The sequence below is a fragment of the Schistocerca gregaria genome, chromosome 6 (genome assembly GCF_023897955.1).
Source record: "Schistocerca gregaria isolate iqSchGreg1 chromosome 6, iqSchGreg1.2, whole genome shotgun sequence".
NCBI classification, from domain to species: Eukaryota; Metazoa; Arthropoda; class Insecta; order Orthoptera; family Acrididae; genus Schistocerca; species Schistocerca gregaria.
In genome coordinates this window covers 452,242,822-452,263,617 of record NC_064925.1, presented here as the reverse complement: position 1 = coordinate 452,263,617, position 20,796 = coordinate 452,242,822, and positions in this window count along the sequence as shown.

Below are 20,796 nucleotides of genomic sequence, written 5' to 3'. Positions count from 1 at the left end.
GCGACCGCTACGGACGCAGGTTCGAATCTTGCCTCGGGCATGGATGTGTGCGATGATGTCCTTAGGTTAGTTAGGTTTAAGTAGTTCTAAGTTCTAGGGGACTGATGACCTCAGAAGTTAAGTCCCATAGTGCTCAGAGCCATTTGAACACTTCGCAATTGGTCTATTACATATTACAATTCGGAGACCTTTAGAACCAGAGGGCTGAAAATATGAAGACACGAATAATAATGATGTAGAATGTTAACAACGTTTATCGAACAGTCGACGGGTGTACTGCCGGTTCATAGAGTCCAACGGGTACAATGTTTCGGCGATCAAACATGTCGCCATCGTCAGGTGCGCTGACGAACTGAGCTTCTGAGGGCGCGCGGCCGACTCATATCCCCTACTCCCGTGAGTTTCTTGTTTTGTTTGCTGAGGGTCTAGTTAATTTAATTCAGTGCTGGTTCCCATCAACCGAGATTGTGGCTATAACCTTAGCAATGCTTGGGAACCGGCACTGAGTTTAATTAAGAAGACTCTCGGCAAACAAAACGATCTGGCGACCAGAACGGACAGAGAATTTACATCGGCGCCATCACAGACGCCGACACTAGCGTTACGCTACGCAAATGCACCGAGCTTCGTACCCCGGTGTGTTGTAGGGTGAGCGGATCACGCTTTTCCTACTTCTGCCTGGGCGAGTTTGTAGTAGTCCTCTCTTCGGAATCTTCCGCGCGGTTGCGTTTGTTCTTTTTACCGCATCTGGCTCGTGTTGCGGCGTGTCTTCACTCCAGCAACAGGTCTGGCCATCTTGTGGTCGGGCGCCACTGTACTTGGTGTCCCAAGTTGCGAATAAACTCGTTCTCTGACATCCGGGCGGCCTCGTAAAAACGATGCGCCGCCTGCCGAAATCGGTGCTTGAGCGGCGGGACTCCTGCTACTCTGTGGAGTTCTTCGGTGCTGAAGTCTCGTGGCAGGTGAAGCGCTAACGTAAGCTCCTCGTTCTGGACCGTCTGCAGCCTGGCGGTGAACGAGTCGGCAGCGTTGCCCCAAACTACAGCAGCGTACTCTAACACAGGCGTAATGAGGGTTAAGCCCGTCTCGCACGGAGCAAGGTTCACCGCAAGTTTGCGAGATGGCGTGCATGCCTGCCGGCTTGCAGGGAAAGGAGCCGGCTATCTTCCGTGCCGAAGCTCTCCCACGTTGAAAGATCGGCAGCTAGTTGTGCTGTGATCGGCTGCATGTTGTATCGAACGGAGATGGGTGCTTCAGGTACAGATGTTCAGAGCAAATAGGCGTTATTAGCTGTTTTGGTGCTAAAAGATGCAGAAGTGCATGCTAATGAGAGAAGAAGAAAGAAAGAATGGACGAAAAACTGGATTAAGAGGAGAAACGCTGGGAAAGGTGTGCTCTCCATGCTTCATAAAGAGTCGAGGTTAGTTCGCATAACACCTACTTTTGTTTGAAAAGTATCACCATTTCATTACTGTTTGACTTTATAAATATGCCAATAATGACAGTTATATACGACTTTATTTTATAGGATAGAAGATCGTACATCGTTTGCAAATTTTATGCGAATGGATGTATTGGTATTTGAAGAACTGCTTTGTATGATTGCGCCTCTTATTGAGAAGAAAGACACGGTGATACGTCAGGCAATTACGGCGTACTCCACTTTAAATTGAGTACGAAAGTTGTGCATTTTGCTATAGCACTCCTTGCTCGTCGTATATGGCCGAACAAGACACACGGCACATTCAACTCTTTCGAGTGCTTCTGCACGCAAGCGTTTATTATAATAGATTGCGCTTTCCACGACATACAGACACTGTTATTCCCTATAAGTACATATCAATGCTTCAATCGTTTCCTTGGACCACTGTGGTGCCATTATTTAATAATTATAAGAACTTCCTACCGCACCTCACAACAATAGAAAAGCGACTATCAACAAAGGCTTCCCGTCCAAGCTTTCCGCGTCTGACGTCACAAACGAAACGTCTCATGATTGGCCAACGCCCGCTAGCAGACGACGGAGCCCGCAAGGTAGCCGCCGCGCGAGCCAGCAAGGAAACTTACAGCGAATCTTGCTCCGTGTGAGACGGGCTTTAGGTACAGTGTTATGCCGCAGTGTGGGGGCAGGGTCGTTGTGGGTTGAGTAAGGGGTACAACAAGCGTAATCTGCCAAGCACTTTACCCCTTACTTCCCTGATGTGCGCCTTCCATGTCGGGCGCCGCTCCAGAGTGACGCCTAGATAGTGTCCGGTGTTCGACCACGGGATGGGGCCTCCCGTGATGCTGAGTGGCTGGAGGTCGGCAGGAATCTTCTTTCTGGTGAAGATCACCGCCTGACTTTTGGCTGCGTTGAACTTGAGCCGCCATTTGGTGGCCCAAGCACCGAGGACGTCGCAAGCTGATTGCAGCCTCGCGTTGATGCTTCTGCCGTACAGCGCCGTATCGTCCGCGTGGAGCGCAACTTGCACGCCCTGCCTCCTCGGAACATCGGCGGTGTATTGTGAGTAGAGCAAGGGGCCGATGACGGACCCTTGCGGTACTCCAGCTGCTATGGGGCGTGCTGTCGACGTCCCGTGGAAGCTGCGCCCAGTCAGGTAGGATTTGAGGAGGCGGGCGTGCGACACCGGTAGGCCTCGTGTAAGTAGTTTATACACAAGGCCGTCGTGCCACACGCTCTGGAAACGTCCAGGAGTACCGGCGACGCTATCGTCCACGATCCCTCAGGAGCTCAGTTCGTCAGCGCACCTGACGGTGCCGACATGTTTGATCGCCGAAACATTGTCCCCTTTGGACACTATCAACCGACAGTACACCGATGGACTGTTCGATCAACAAATACGCTGCGAGAGACTGAAGAATCTGTTAATAACTTTTGTTTTGAAACATTCTGGCAGATTAAAACCGTGTGCCGGACCGAGACTAGAATTTAAATTCGAGCCTCGGTCCGCCACACAGTTTTAATCTGCCACGAAGTTTCATATCAACGCACAATCCACTGCAGGGTGAAAGCTTCATTCCGAAAACATTTGTTTTGTTTGAAAAGCATTAAGAGTTTACACATAAAAACCCGGAGGCCTAAATTTTCGGCAAGCCCTCGTAATTATTTTTGTTTGTTGCTGAGCAGGAAGCTCTTAATGTTAATTGAGTGTTTTGATTCGGCTGTTAGCTGTTACAGGCATATTTTTTATAAAAAGCTCCTGAGAACCACAGACCGCACCAATACATGATTCGGACCACTGACCACCGGTCTAGCTGTATCTAGTGCTCGCAAGAACGGGTTGTAGGGCTGAAGAAAAAAAGAAGAAAAAAGAAAAAAAACAGAAAAGGCTATAAAGTGAGTGTCTGGAAACCGAAAGGTCGCGAGATTGAATCACCGGCGGACCAGGTTTTCTTTTCCTGTCTGCCTTTAACGTAGCATTCGACTCTCAATGATGTGAGAATTCCACCTTAAACCGTAGGTCCTCTTTTGCATAGTTGGGTAGCTGTGGTAGATTAGGCATACGCAAGTAGCCAAAGTGGTGTCCAATAGACAGAAATCCACCAGGCCATTGACCTACACGAAATTATAATATTATGCTAGCAAGCAGTGTATTTCTGTTGGTTGGTTGATCTGGGGGAGGGGACCAAACAGCGAGGTCATCAGTCCCATAGGATTAGGGAACGATGGAGTAGGAAGTCGGCCGTGCCCTTTCAAAGGAACCATCCTGGTATTTGCCTGAAGTAATTTATGAAAATCACGAAAAACCCAAATCAGGATGGCCGGAAACACGCTTGAACCATTGTTCTTCTGAATGCGAGTCCAGCGTGCTAACCACTGCGTCACCTCGCTCGGTGCATTTCTGTGCTCACCCATTTACAAATACAGAAATTGGTGAGGCAGCGTTCAGATAACAATTATTCCTAATTGCATTTGCTTGAAAATGCAGCCTGTCTCTAGTCTGTGGTTTCTTTGGTCATTCTCTTGTGGCTAGCGCACTTGTTTAAAGCATGCCCATATCCAGACGCAGCGGTTTGCTTAGAGTGGTACGCATTTAAATTGCCACTCTGCAGCCGGCCGCGGTGTCCGAGCGGTTCCAGGCGCTTCAGTCCGGAACCGCGCTGCTGCTACGGTCGCAGGTTCGAATCCTGCCTCTGGATTGGATGCATGTGATGTCCTTAGGTTAGTTAGGTTTAAGTAGTTCTAAGTCTAGAGGACTGATGACCTCAGATGTTAAGTCCCATAGTGCTTAGAGCCATTTGAACCAGTTTTTTGCCACTCTGCGCTTGTTTACTGGGTGCCATGGTATGTGTAATGGAAACTTACGCAGTCGTTCTACCTGGCCTCAACTATTGAGATACAAACCAACATGCAACGTGCTTTAAGAACTCTAGACGCTTGGAAGCACTGAAGCTCGAGAGGCTAAAATCGATTAAATATGCTTTTTAAATACCGAGCTGTGACTCTACTAAAACCTGTAGAGGTCATTTATTTCTGAAATTATGCCTTTGTGTACAATCTACGTTAGAATATTAACGAGTGTAAAGACTAGACAAGAACTTCTTGCCGAACAAATAGTAGCGCGTAACATGCAGTCGTGGTCACCCGATTCACAAGCTTCAGTAAATCGCCTACCGCAGTTCTTTAAAGGACCCAACTCTCATGATAAAAGAGCTTCAAACCTCTGATTACTTTTTACAAACGAAATGGTGTGTTAATTATTTGAGTTTAATAATATAAACGGGCAAAAATTATTTAGAAAATGGTTTAAATTATGTTTGAAGTTTGCTGGAAGTCGCAAGGTTCTTTCATTAACAAACACTGGATAAGTGTAGTCTGGATAATTTGCACTCGGTTTTAACAAAACATAGTTACTCACGCATCTAAATATTCATGACGTCGTATCTCGCGAACTACCTTGTATAATGATATAATTTTGTAGGTCCATTCAGTGATATATCTGGATCCTGTCTGTAAAATGCATTGCAAATAGAATAAAAAATGATTCAAATGGCTCTGAGCACTATGGGACTTAACATCTGAGGTCATCACTCCACTAGACTTAGAACTACGTAAACTTAGCTAACCTAAGGACATCAGACACATCCATGCCCGAGGCAGGATTCGAACCTGCGACCGTAACAGCAGCGCGATTACGGACTGCAGTTACTAGAACCGCTCGGCCACAGCGGCTGGCCTAGCTTATTTTAAATTGATCTAAATTTGTAAATATTTTGACTTGTCCTATACCCTTGTAAAAAGAGATCTACGGATGAATAAAGCTACTACTACTGCTACTAGATCATCAAAATCTCGAGCTGCTTAGAGTACCTTGTCCATCATGATGCTCGAACGTTCTTAATTTGTGGAAGATCCGGCGACTTTGCTGCTCAAGGTTGCGATTGGCAAACACGAAGACAAGCAGCAGAAACTCTTGCTGTGTGCAGGCGGTATTATCTTGCTGAAATGTAGCCCCAAGTTGGTTTGCCGTGGAGGACAGCAAAACGTTGCATAGGATACTGTCGATGCACCACTGTGCTGTATGTGTGCTGCGGATAACAACCAAAGGGGTCCTGCTACGAAGTGAAATGGCCCTACAGACCATCACTCCTCGCTGTCAGGCTGCATGGCGGGTGACAGTCAGGTTGGTAACCCACCGCTGTCCAGGGCGTCTCAAGACACGTCTTCGCTGGTCATCTGGGCTAATTTCGATGTGGGACTAATCACTGAAGACAATTCTACTCCTGTCAATGAGACTGGAGGCCAAATGTGCCGAACACCACTGCAGACGGGCTTGCTGGTTTACAGATATCAATGGTCGTCAGTTCTCCCTTTCTGTGAGCCTGTTGATGGTCTTTATGGTCACTGACGCACCAGCTGCACGGCGGATGATGATAATGACGAATCCCGGGCTCTGAGAGTCTCTCTAAAGATTACTCGGTCCTCAAGTTTTGTCATCTTTCTAACGCGACCGGTTCCTTCTTGACGCTGTAATCGGCTGTGGTTCGCCCATTCCTGGCAACATCGTCGAATAGAGGCATGGCTCCCATTCAAATGTCGAGTGATTTACCAGATACTCTAACTGGCTTCTTCGAGCCCTACTACACATCCTCTCTGAAATTCTGACATCCGCGTATACTGTTCAAGCGCCTGTCTGCGAGGGGTACATAGTTATGTCCAACTAAGTATACGAAATGAAATTTGCAAATATTTTATGACCTGATAACGACATGTCCCCTGTTTTCTATCCATCGCAGCTGCTCAAGGAATTTGCGCTGCAGTGTCACACATTCATCAAGTTGACAGTTTTGCAATTTCAGTCGACAGCTGTTTGAATATTAGTTTGTGACCAATTTGCATAACTCCTTTGTGGTTCTTCCTTTTTTGCCTTAGAGAGCACTTACAAGGTTTTTTCGTACATTATATCGTTACAGATGAATGCATAACATGTAAAACGTCTGGTGCTACTATTAACGTTGTACTGTAGCTACGACTTCAGTATGTCATGTGGGAAAAGTGCGAGTTGACTTTCTCGTCGTCGGGATTTATGATAGTTGGCATGGAGGAGGTTATCTTGTAGATACCTAATTATAGGGATTCCATCTGGCCTTGGAGTTTTGTTAAAGTTTTGCGATTTCAATTGTTTCTCAACGCCACTCTTCCTAATGTCTGTATCACTCGTCTATACAGAAGAGAGAGAGTTAAACAAACTTGGACAATACCCGTTGATTTTCGTATGTAAGGGAACTTTGAAAACGGAGCTCTTTCCTATACTTATTTCAGTTCCTGTCTCAGCCATCAGTGTCTGAACACTGACTTGGTACTACTAACAGCCTTTACTTTGGGTTTTGTGAGAGATCTTTTGTTGAAATTCTATTACAGTAGTCTCAGGAATTACCCTTCTGACAACAAACGTGTTTCATTTAGTTTTCCTCTAGGTACACATCCTTGTGGAGTAGTTGCTGTTTCCTTAGAAGTTTTTCAAAGAGACTATTCTATGTAGGGTCTCTCGACATAAGAAGTGTTATACTAGGTATATATTTAGCCAGAGCTCGGTCAACTATATATTAAAGTTGAGAGGCAGTTCTTCTGTGGTCGAGCGGTTCTAGGCGCTTCAGTCCGGAACCGCGCTGCTGTTACGGTCGCAGGTTCGAATCCTGCCTCGGGCATGGGTGTGTGTGGTATCCTTAGGTTGGTTAGGTTTAAGTAGTTCTCAGTCTAGGGGACTGATGACCTCAGATGTTAAGTCCCATAGTGCTTAGAGCCATTTGAAGTGCTTCTACATGCTGCTACCCAAATATAATTATTAAATTTTTTTTAGAGACGACATGTCTGCATTTTTATGTAGTGTACTGAACATGTAATGCACCGACAAATGGAAAAGTGGATTGTGAGAACTACATTGCCCATCACCTATTGAGGTAGGGAATATTTTGGCCCTGGTACATAATTGTATGGTCACAATACGTATATCTCCCTACTTGTTTCAGTTGCCCTTTGTACTCTGCTAATCATTGTTACTGCAACTACCACATTCTCGCTGATATCAGATCCAGCATGGATATCCTCAACGAGATGAGGTCATCTAATACATGGTGTCCTAGCAATGTTGTGACAAACTTCGAGGGGTTGTAGAGGGTGTCTTACTAATAGCGGATAGGAAACAATGACTAGAAACGTCATCCAACGACGCTACAGAGTGCTGAAGTTAAAGCGCCTGCCATGTGGCCACCCCTTCGGCAGCAAACGTGCGTTTGTGTGCTGATGGACCAAAGCAGAATGTCTCGCAATGTTGCTTGTTATTCAGTGATCGCGACTGTTGCTACGAACGCAAGTGAAGGAGGCGGAGGTAGCTGATGTGTAGAAGAGGCCTTGTCTTCTGTAAATGTGATGCTGTGTTGCCTTGGTGGATGACAGTTTTGGAGATGGGTTTCCATCTCCAGTTTCTTTTTCTCCTGGAACATTATAAAATTCCCAATATTTTTCGGCATATAGGAGAAAAATAAATTTTAGATGGAAAGCCGTGTCCAAAGCCGTCATCAACCGAGGCAACAGAGCATAGTATTTGTAGGAGACAGGCCTGTCTATGCAGCAGCGTGCTCCATCTTCTCCACCGGCGTTTGTGGCAATCAGTTGTGATCTCTGAATAAGAAACGATATCGCGAGATGGTCTGCCTATGCTCCGTCACTGTATAAAGTCACATTTGCTCCTGAAGGGGTGGCCTCATGGCAAGCGCCGGCAGCTTTAACTTCGAAGGTTTGTAGCATGGTTAGATGAAATTCCTGGACACGAGTTCTTATCGTGCATCTGTTCCTGGCTCAAATGGCTCTGAGCACTATGGGACTTAACATCTAAGGTCATCAGTCCCCTAGAACTTAGAACTACTTAAACCTAATTAACCTAAGGACATCACACACATCCATGCCCGAGGCAGGATTTGAACCTGCGACCGTAGCGGTCGCGCGGTTCCAGACTGTAGCGCCTAGAACCGCTCGGCACCTGCGGCCGGCCATCTGTTCCTGAAGACACTCTCAACAACCCCTCGAAGTTTCTGGGACCTTCTGTATATTTAGTCTTGAGAAGGCTTCTGAAGTGCTTGTTCTAAGCAACCATCAGTGAAGACATTCCGTAACGTTTAGCAGGTGCTTTGTAACACCCATCATTTATAAAAGTATAAATTTTCCAACTTGTCTTTGGATGATTAAAATCTCTAAAGGTGACAATATGATTGAGGAACATGTGTACTAGTGGGCTAAGGGTTTTTTCTGAAGTTTTTGGTTCCATATGGGGGTGAGCCTGGTGGTGGACAGAAGAATTCAGTTATACATTCGTGCCCACTGTTGATACTGATTCGTCTCCAAACAATCTCGTATAGAGCTTCATTTCCAGTCTCTATTTTAAACTCTGTTCAGGATTATCTAGATCCGTACTATTTTGAACGTATAAGCGATAGGCGATAAAAGAAAATCACAGGCCAGAATGCGTGAAGTGTTAACCTTTGGATTTGTGGGTCTGGCATAGACTTTGATTAAGTATCACGTAAAAGAAAAGATGGATATCCGAGGATGCAGTGACAGTGCCTGACAAGGATGAGCAATCCCGTCTGTTGCACAGAGTTTGGGCCGAATGTACAGACAGCCCAGAGCTCTCGGCTCTCCGGACGCCGGCGCGCTGCTCAATACGTGAAATACGCTCTGTAGCGGCGGCAGCGGTGCATGAATTTTCCAGCACGCGAATAACCCGATATAGCCGCCGCCAATCGATTTCTCGGTAGCCACTGTGTGTACTGCAGCGCGAGCGAGCGAACCTGATCACCGCCTGCCCGCTCATCCTCCAGCCATCTAGTTTCATGTTTCGGTAATCTCTGTCAGTGTCGACCATACTACATTTCCTACCACGTATACTTTTACACCTGTGAGCAGAAGTTAAGCATACCTGCTCGATTCTAAATCTGCAGCCTAGTCGCCCGCTTACTGAAGTCTGGTTGCGTTGCTCACCTGTGAGGTGGGTGCTGCCTGACTGAAAAGCTGAAAGAGTCGCAATGTTACCACTCACTGTGTGTCGATGCCGTTCTCATCTGACCCTACGGCACCGGCAGAAGCTCGTAGCGGTGGTCATCTCGTGGTAGTTCAATCTAAGGAAACTAAATGGCACAAAGAGGGGATGAGTGAATGCCATAAACGTTTGTATTCCATGCAAGCACGCATTTCTTTAAAACAACTAAATTGATCTCTGGTTAACGTAAGGTGATTTCCACGCCGTTATTTGGCCTTGTAAGTATGGTGCCGTATCGAGAGACATCGCAGATGGTCGTGGGCTTTCAATTACCAGCAGAAAGATAATTGTAAAGAGAACTTATAACACAAACAAAATCTCCTCCGTTTCTTTTTATTTTGCTTCTGACCTGCTGAGATCGAATCTTACTGTCTTGAAACAGAGACAGCATTAAAGGACAATCTCGAAATAATGCACACAACACAAATACTTTAAGAACTCGTCATATACGAGGCCTTTTCGGAAAGTAAGGACCAATCGGGCGCGAAAAGGAAACAACAGTGAACATACGATCAAGCTTTGCACAGATGTGTTGGGCAGTGTCTCTAGTATTCTCGCTGGTCACGTGATGTCGCTATTTTCAATACTGAGAACACAGTGACCACGTAAAGACGCCTACAAAATAGTGTCTCCCACCAAGTATGTGGGCCTGGTGTGAGATTTCACCTGATTTCATGCAGCCCACATAACACAATTGTCATGCTTTTCCTTCTAGATGACAGGTCTCGGCTGTACTCAGCAGGGGCAATGAAGATGCTCCTGCGGCGTTTTGGAGTAGGAAGTGTTTGATCACCCATAATACAGTCCGTAATTTGTTCCTCCTTTATTATCTATGCTCACATAAACCGCTGGCTATGAAAAAAAAAAAATATTTTGGCACAGACAACGAGCTGGATTCCAGGGTAGATGACTGGCGGCAAGCGCAGGCGGATGCTTTCTATGAGGAGGGTATTGGAAAGTTGGTACAACGCTACGACAAATGTCTAAGTCGGAGAGGTGACTATGTAGAGAAGTAGCTAGAAGGTGTAGCTATCTGTTTCAAATAAAACCTTTTTTATTTTCTCAGTGGTTTCCATTTCTTGACCGATCGGACCTTACTTTCCGAATAGCCTTCGTATTCTGAGCAAAATCAGATACAATTGCGAACGCGTTTTTGATTTATGCCCGATCGATACGATTGCTACCACAGCAATTCCTAATTTTTGTCTTTATTAGTGCAAGTATGCTCAAGAGAGCGTCTGATCGATGGTAAAAGAAACATTAACAAAGAAATAGTATAGAATAGCGCTACATTACAATAGCGAAAAGACTGCGTTCAAGAGTTTACGCCCTCTTTCAATAATACAATTCTTGTTTTCTTTAATATATGTTTCACAACAGCTGTGGTATCATCAGTGGTTTTTTCCTTTTATTGGTCCTGAAATACATACATAAAAAAGAGTTTTGCATCACCTCGGTTCCGTGAGTTCCGGAAGCTGTACAGAAAATAGGAATAGGCATCAACATAAACATCATTTCTGTGTCATGAACACCACACATTGCATGTTGTAACACCATACAGCGAGACGTTCGGAGCTGGTGGTCCAGACTGCTGTACATACCGTCACCTCTAATACCCAGTAGCACGTCTTCTTGCTTTCTTTGTGGCATACTATCCACTAGTTCATCAACGCACTGTTGGTCCAGATTATCCCACTGCTCAGCGGTGATTCGGCGTAGATCCCTCAGAGTGGTTGGTTGGTCACGTCGTCCATAAACAGCCCTTTCCAATCCAGGCCAGGCATGTTCGATAGGGTTCATGTCTGGAGAACATGCTGGCCACTCTTGTCGAGCGATGTCGTTATCCTGAAGGATGTCATTCACAAGACGTGCACGATGGGGGCGCGAATTGTCGTCCATGAAGACGAATGGCTCGCCAACATGCTGCCGATATGGTTGCACTAACGGTCAGAGGATAGCATTCACGTATCGCACAGCCGTTACGGCGTCTTCCATGACCACCAGCAGCGTACGTCGGCCCCACATAATGCCACCCCCAAAACCTCCACCTTGCTGCATTCGCTGAACAGCCTGACTGGGTTGCCTCCAAACACGTCTCCGACGATTGTCTGGTTGAAGGCATACGCGACGCTCATCGGTGAAGAGAACGTGATGCCAATCCTGAGCAGTTCAATCGGCATGATGTTGGGCCCATCTGTACCGCGCAGCATGGTGTCGTGGTTACGAAGATGGACCTCGCCGTGGACGTCGGGAGTGAAGTAGTGCATCATGCAGCCTATTGCGCACAGTTTTAGTCGTAACATGACGTCCTGTGGCTGCACGAAAAGCATTATTCAACATGGTGGCGTTGCTATCAGGGTCCCTCCGAGCCATAATATGTAGGTAGCAGTCATCCACTGCAGTAGCAGCCATTGGGAGGCCTGAGCTGGGCATGTCATCGACATTTCCTGTCTCTCTGCATCTCCTCCTTGCCTGTACAACATCGCTTTGGTTCGCTCCGAGATGCCTGGACACTTCCCTTGTTGCGAGCCCTTCCTGGCACAAAGCAACAATGCGGACGCGATCGAACCGCGGTGTTGACCATCTAGGCATGGTTGAACTACAGGTAACACGAGCCTTGTACCTCCTTCCTGGGGAAATGATTGGAACTTACCGGCTGTCGGACCCCCTCCGTCTAATAGACGCTGCTAATGCATGGTTGTTTACATCAATGGCCGGGCTTAGGAACATCTCTGAATAGTCAAAGGGACTGTGTCTGTGATACAATTTCCGCAGTCGACATCTATCTTCAGGCGTTCTGGAAACTGGGGTGACGCACATCTTTTTTTGATGTATGTATATACATACAATGTCACATTGGTTAGAAATATGTTACATATAATTTTTTGTTGTTATTTGAATTACATAATTTATTTAATTTAACTTTTTTTACGTTATGTGGCTGCCAACGGCTACCAGCCACAAGTCTAAATTAAAGCACCATGTCACCTGCAACACAGGGATATTAAGGCAACGTCTGAACCGGATTTTTGTATAGAGTACAACTTTTATACTACGTATTCCCATGAAATAGTGACATGTGCTCCTTTTTTTACGCTTATCATTGCCAAAAATGGGTATATGCCACGCTAAACAAAGATTCAGTGCAGACGTTGCAAATGACATGTTGCATCAATTTATTTATTTATTATTTATTTATGCATTTATTTTACCTGGCAAGATTAGGGCCTTCAGGCCCTCTCTTACACCTAACCAGGCATACTCAGATTGAACGAGTTACAGTTTCTACTTAACATTAAGGACATATAGCCTATTATGCAGTATTGATGTTAAAGAAAAAAAATAGATATCATAACAGTAGTACAATGATAATTATAACAATAAAAAATAATTATAACAATCAATAATAATAGTAATAATAATAATAGTAGTAATAGTAATAATAATAATAATAATAATGACTATGTATATGAAAGTAAACATACTTTTCTTTTCTGAATGTTAGTCACATTGTTAGTTGGGAATTTTCTCGTTATGTTCTTGCAGCTTGTGAGTTATTCTCATCGAGCAGAGACATAAGGCGATAGAATGGGGTGAAAGAGATATATAAGAGGTAGATAGGTTAGAGGAAGAGAAATAGAACGGTAAAATTCGAAGCTGTGATGGAGAGGAGAAAGAAAGAGATGGGAGGGGCACAAGAATGGTGGCTATACCGTCCCTAAAATGTATGTTTTGAGTTCCCTCTTGAATGTTGAGTAGTTCTGGATAAGACGCAGATCACAGGGGAGCGCGTTCCATAGTCGTATGGCTGAGATGGAGAATGACACGGAGAAAGATTTTGTATTATGTAAAGGTACAGCCAAGATGATAGACGTATCCGATCTGGTGTTGTGATTGTGGAATGATGATAGGTGTTTAATGTGAGAAGATAAGTATTGGGGGCACCAGTGGCTAAGAAATCGATGAAGTAAGCACATCGTGTGGAGATCGCGTGCCGTATGTGGGCGTATCCAACCTAGCTGGGAGTATGAAGGACTGATATGATCATACAACCGAATATTGCACAACTGATTTCAGTTGGCTGCCACGAGCCAAATAAAATGTAAAAAATTGTAAGTACATATGTAATTTAAACAACAAAAAATCTGATGTAACGTATTCCTATCCTACACAAAATTCTACGTATATATTTCAGGAACAATGAAGGGGAAAAACCCACTCGGGATGTCACAAGCGTGGTAAACCATGTTTGGATATTAAAGAAAAATTGTGATTTTGTAAAAAGCCAAACCCTCTTTAATCCATTATTATTTTCTGCAGGCATGGCAACAGGGCTTGAAATGTTATTTACGGCATAATAAAACAGACAGCGTTTTGTCGCAACTAGGGCTAGTGTGGTCCTACTACCTTACGCCAGTGTGGTTCTAACACAGAGTTATTACTGTTTCTTCAGCGTATTCTCTCACTGAGTTGCTGCCACATGAATTTACATGAAACTTCCATCTGGAGAAACGGAAATAAATGTTAGCTATAGCCAGAGTGTACCCAAGGACACACAGAATTGAGGGCCGTTCGTCCCAGCCACTTGGCTATCAGTCTGCTACGCAAAGCGCGGTCTGGGAGGAACACAACGCAAAAGTAGTTTCTCGCTCGTTAATTGTGGAGCCACAAGTCACGTCAAACCCCAGCTAGTCAGAACAGCCATCGAACTTTCCTTAATCATACTTTAGCTATGTAGCTTTTATTTCAAAAATCATGTACAGTCGCAGTTCTGTTAAAGGCTAGCTGTGCTCCGATTGTCGCCCTGTTAATACATACTGTGAAAATGGATAACGTTGCTTCCTGCCCCGTCGTGAGACAAGTAGGTGGAACACCGGTAAAAAGTGGCGAGTAACAGGTTGTACTTAAAATGTTTTCGCAAGTTTACAGAGGAGCAACTTTATTTGTTAGAGTTGAGGTATATTTTGAAAACGAGATACGTAAGTTAATCGGTTGCATTGGAGAATGGTGATCGGGTATTCTGTGGATCGCTGGTTCGAGTCTCACTTTGGTCTTTTCTTCGATTTTCTTCGTTCAGTTCGAATGCTTACGTCATTCAAATTTAAAATTGATGAAATATGTGCTAAGTGCTAATTAATATGTATCTAATCATTATTTTTATTAAAAATACACTTCTTCTTATTTCGAATTATAAATTGCATGCAAAATTCCAGTTTTCTCTGCAAATATAAATTTTTAATTATCGGTATCTTATAGATCGTAAGAAGAGATTTTTTCGCATTAAGAAAACATCACAAATTACATTTGTGTGACGCATATGAAAAATCAAATACTCTTTACTTGGACTACGACCGTTGGTTTATACCACAGATGTAGTTTCACACGAGCCAAAGTGATAAGCAACCTAGAAACGAAAACAATAATTTTCACGACATCGAGAACACCATACAAATGCTGCATTTTTACAGTTGCCACCGTACCACCTCAATATGAACCCTATATAACTGATCTGGAGCCTTATTAAGGAATTTATAGCGAGAAATAACAAGAAATTTAAGCTGCCGTATCTACTGGTCTACTGGAACTGATGCACGAACCTTTGTGTTACGTCACCGCTGAACGGTGGTGGGATACAGAACGCCACATCAAAACAAGGGAAAAATGTGGCGCTTAGACGGCTTTGTATAATCTGTTGATGATCGACTCGTTATAACGGTAACAGATGACACTTCCAGTACTCGAATATATTTATCAGAATGGGATATGGAAAAAGTGCAGGGATTGCCAGATGAGTGATGTAGGTAATACATTCAGTGGCTTCAGTATTTAACTACATGGTAAAATCCCTGTAACGCGCTTTTACATCACTCATGGCTGGCTCAGAAAAAATATCCTGTGTTTAAATTAGGAATTTTCTTCAATCTTGTTTGTAATTACAATAGTAAGTTAGCTAAGAGCCGGTCGAAGTGCCCGTGCGGTTCTAGGCGCTGCATTCTGGAACCGCGAGACAGCTACGGTCGCAGCTTCGAATCCTGCCTCGGGTATGGATGTGTGTGATGTCCTTAGGTTAGTTAGGTTTAACTAGTTCTAAGTTCTAGGGGACTAATGATCTCAGAAGTTGAGTCCCATAGTGCTCAGAGCCATTTGAACCATTTTGTTAGCTAAGAATGAGAGCATGTTATGCTTTCCATCTGTTTTCTTAAGAAGCATGCGATATTATTAAAGTTTTGCCGAATATTATTTCATTCTACTTAAAAACTGAATGACATACGAAGCTATGTTGCATTTCTGCTCGTCTCTTTTTACGTCTTAACTGCAACCGCCCACAACATTGCCAGTTGTTGGACCAGCTGGCTGGCCACTGCTTTCCAAGTTAAATGAGTCGGTAAAGCTGTTGTCCCATATTACCGCTGAGTCGACGTGGGCGTAACGCACGGCATAAAATGAGCCAAAGTGATAAGTAACCTAGAAACGAAATCAATAATTTTCACGACATCGAGAACACCACCGAGGCGACAAAAGTCATGGAATAGCGATATGCACATATACACATTGATAAGCCAAATCGTTATGACCCCTGCCCACTGCGACGCTGGGTGTGGCCTGGTGGCGTTGCGGGCACACGACGCGGTATCAAAAGTGTGTGAGCGGAGCAAACACGGCCGGCGGGTCACCCTAGCGAAGATATGGGATGGAAATGGGGAAATCCATTGAGATAAGCGACTACGACAAAGGGCAGATTATTATCACGCAGAGCCTGTGAACTAGTATCTCTAACACGGCGAAGCTGGTCGAATGTTCACGTGCTACTGCCGTGAGCATCTATGGAGAGAGGTAGGAGGACTGCGAAACTACAAGAAGGCGCTAAATCGTTGGACGCGGGGTCGGAGGCTTTTCTGCTCTGTAAAGTAGGATGGATGGTCATCTGTGACATCTCTGTCGAAACAGCACAATACTGGTGCAAGCACAAGTGTTTCGAAGCATACCGTTCACCATACATTGTTGAACATGGAGCTCCGCAGCAGACCACCCTTACGTGTTGACATGTTGACTCAACGACATTTTCAGTAACAATTGCAGTGGACACGGGGCCATCAAGATTCGACCGCCGATCAATGCGAACGTGTCGGCTATTCGGGGGAATCATATTTTTGCTACACTAGGTCGCTGGTGGTCTCCACAAACGCCGTCATCGAGGTGAAAGGCGGCTCAAAACGTGCAGCACGTCACGCACGCAGCTTGGTGGTAGCAGTATTATGATACGTCAGACATTTTCGCGCTCGTGCGTAGGATCTGTGGTAGTAATCGAAGACAGGCTGACAGCTGCGAACCACTTCCATCCCTTCATGCTTGATTCTTGATGGCATTTTTCCGCAATATATCGGTCCGTGTCATTGTTTGAGGAGCATTGTAGTGAACTCAGTTGATATCTCGGCGACCAAATTCGCCTTGTGTAAATCCTATGGAACTTATCTGGGTCGCTATCGGGTGCCACTCTCATTAGCGGTCCGCTATTTACGGGAATCGCATGAGACTTGTGCGTAGACATATAATGCCACATACCTTCACAAATCTACTAACAAACTGTCGGATCCCTGATACATAGAATCAGTAATGTATTTCGTTCTAAAGACGGACAAAGAAGCTGTTAATGGGTTGGTCATAGTGTTTTGGCTCATCAGTGTAGATGGCGGTAATATCGTGTACACAATGTGTTGGCGGAGCTGTCATTTGTACCCAGGTGATTCATGTGAAAATATTCTCGACGTGATTGTGGGCGCACGACGGGAATTAATAGACTTTCAACGCGGGTTGGTAGTTGGAGCTAGACGCATGGGACGTTCCATTTCGGAAATCGTTAGGGAATTCAGTATTCCGAAATCCACAGTCTCTGGACTGTGTGGAGAATACCAAAATTTCAGGCATTACCTCTCACCACGGATAACGCAGTGGCCTTCACTTAACGATCGAAGACAGCGGCGTTAGCGTAGAGTTGTCAGTGCTGACAGACAAGCAACACTGATGAAATAACCGTAGAAATCAATGTGGGACGTACGACGACTCTATTCGTTAGGGCAGTGCAGCGAAATTTAGTGTTAATGGGCTATGCCAGCAGACGACAAACGAGAGTGCCTTTGCTAATAGCATGACATCGCTTGCAGCGCCCGTAATCGTGACCCTGGACACTAGACTGGTGAAAAACTGTGGTCTGGTAAGGAGTCCCGATTTCAGCTGATAAGAGCGGATGGTAGGGTTCGAGTGTGGCGTAGACCCCACGAAGCCACAGAACCCAAGTTGTTAACAAGGCAATGTGTAAGCCGGTGGTGGCTCCGTAATGGTGTGGACTGTGTTTCATGTAGTGGACTGAGTCCTCTGGTCCAACGGAACCGATCATCAACTGGAAATTATTTTGTTCGGCTACTTGTGGACCATTTGCAGTCATTCATAGACTTCATGTTTCCGATGCTTCATGTCACCGGGCCACGATTGCTCACAATTGCTTTGAAGAACATTCTGGACTATTCTAGCGAACTATCTGGCCAGCCCGATCGTCCGACGTGAATCCCATCGAATATTTATGAGATATAAACGAGAGGTGAGTTCGTGCGCAAAATCCAGCATGGCTCAATATTTATGCAGGTACTACCAATGTGTTGGTGAGTCCATGCCACGTCGAGTTACTGATCTTCATTGGACAAAAGGAGGTCCGACGCGATATTAGGAGGTATCTCATGACTTTTCTCACCTCAGTGTATTATCGTGCTTGACTGTACTCAAGACGGAGTGCATATGAAACGAAATCCAATGCGATTTCAGGAAACGCGGTAAAATACATAGTGTAATGTTCACATCGTATTTGTTCTTATGACGAACGCCGTACACTCTCCGCCTCGTGGATGGCGGCTTATGTTCCCGCCTTGGCTCTTTGTTGAGTTTACATGTACAGTATCGTGTACAATAGAGAACTCTTAAAAGAGCACTCTGTTTTCTTTGGAGCTCTATAGGTGAAACGGAACCGTTACCCGCAGTCATATGACCCTCCCACGCTGCCGCAAGTCACGGGTGTTTAAGTGGTTTGTGTGTGTGAGACAGTCGGTAGTATGGATTCAGCACAGTGAGATGGATCGACGTGCGGAAGTGACAGAATGGCAGAAAGGAGCCTTCGTATTTGGACATGCCCATGATCACACTGTATTGGAAGTAGCCCAATTTGCTGCTGTGTCTACAAGGAAAGGGGACCGCTCACAGTCATATAATATGGTATGAGATCAGTGTTGGTGTAAAGATCCTAATCGACAGGAACTGGAGACGAGGGTTACTCCTTGTTGATGAGAATCTATTATAAACTGGACAAGAACTGGTGCTGCCAGTGAATGTAGTTCCATCTCAACCAGGAACAGCATGCAGTGATATTTGCCTCGGTTACCTCGTAAAAGATCGTAACTTACAGCGCCCTGTAAAGCTTCATATCTACAGCAGGTCAAACAACACAGAAACTGGACAGTCGCTGACTGGAAGCTGTCAAATGAATCGAGATTTTACCTCTTTTCAAGTTATACAAGTCTTCGAGTGCACCGGATGTTCATTAAGACACTTAACCTGCAATTTGAGGAAGGTGTAGTTCAGGACAGATCACCATAAACAAGAATAAACAGGAATTTCACTAAACAAGTATTTCCATTTCTTCTACATCTTCATACTGAGCCTGCTGTGGACATTCCCGTCTTCCAATAAAACAACAGCCGTTGGTTGGTTAATTTGGGAGGAGGGGACCAAACAGCGAGGTCATCAGTCCCTTCAGATTAGGGAAGGATGGTGAAGGAAATCGGCCACGCCCTTTCAAAGGAATCATCAACAACAGCCGTGTTCACAAGAATGCAAAGAGACATGTCTGGCTTGGCGAACACTCAAGCTCTCTATATCACTTCGCTTGGCCCACCATGGTATTGCATCCTATTCACTCAGACAATATCAGACTGAATATGTCAAAAATCTGCTTACTTTTGCTATTTTCATTCACTAATGCTTTGCCCATATTCTGGGATAACTCGTCACTGAGGAAGAAAGATTTTGTTCCACAGAAGCGTGCAATAATGATAAAATATCATGTTCACTCCAGAGCATTTTGTAATTATTACTTTGAGAAAATTGGCAAGGTGATAAATAAATGAAACTATACGGTTCCAGCGACCTTTCAAGATTCAAACCTCTTCGATGTGAATATGCAGATTGAAGCGAAGAATGAAAATCTGTACCAAGGGCAGGATTGAAATCCGGGTTCCCTGCTCACTAGATATATGTGCTAACCGCTACAGTGCCTGGCACGGTGACTTTGTAAACTGTTCAGACTGCCCTAGCACGCCTTCCTCCCTAATTGGGCCGAGCCTTCAGTGGAAATTTGGACTGAAAGCGGAGGCATGCTGGGGTACTCTGTGCAGTTGTGCAAAGCTCCTGTTCCAAGATGGAGTACTGGTTAGCGCATGTGCCTAGTGGAGCAGAAGACGCTGGTTCAAATCTCGGCTTTGGTAAAAATTTTCATTCGTCGCTTCAGTATGCACATGTACATCACAGTGATAAATGCTGCACAGTACATTTACTATCTTATAAACTTTGTCGTCAGCACTGAATGTTATTTTGAGAACTACAGTAACTAAAAGGTTAAATGATTTACACTACTCTTTAGTCAGCCTTGCTTTTCTTTATTCATGCCAGAGATACATTAAAATGAACACATATACAATACACAGAAAGAAAACTATACAGTATTCACCCATAATTGGACAACTTTGATAGCATTGGGTGCTGCAGACGTTAAGTCCTTCATGCTACAGCTGGTTGGGCATAAGTTACATTTGAAGAGATGCCAGGTTCTCTGCAATTCACCGCATTCGCACAGTGTTGTGTTGGCATTTGGCAGTTGGAAGTTCCATTTAAGGAGATTTTCCCTCGATCTTGCAACTTCGGTCCGTAGTCTTTCCAAGGACTTCCAGATGACCCACTTCTCTATGTGTCCAGGCGGCAGGGATTCTTGTGGTGTCATCCAGTTTGACAGGTGTTGACATCTTTCTTTCCACTTGGTGAGTCGGGTAGCCGCAGCTAATCCTTCTGAGGGCTGTGATGTTGTTAGGAAACTTAGTCAGCCTTAGTGTGACAAATAAAAAATTGAGCTATTTACCCATAAAAATATTTGACCACCTGCCTATCTACCCAGTGAAGTACAGAATGTAAGTCTGACAACTTACGTAGTTACATTATAGCG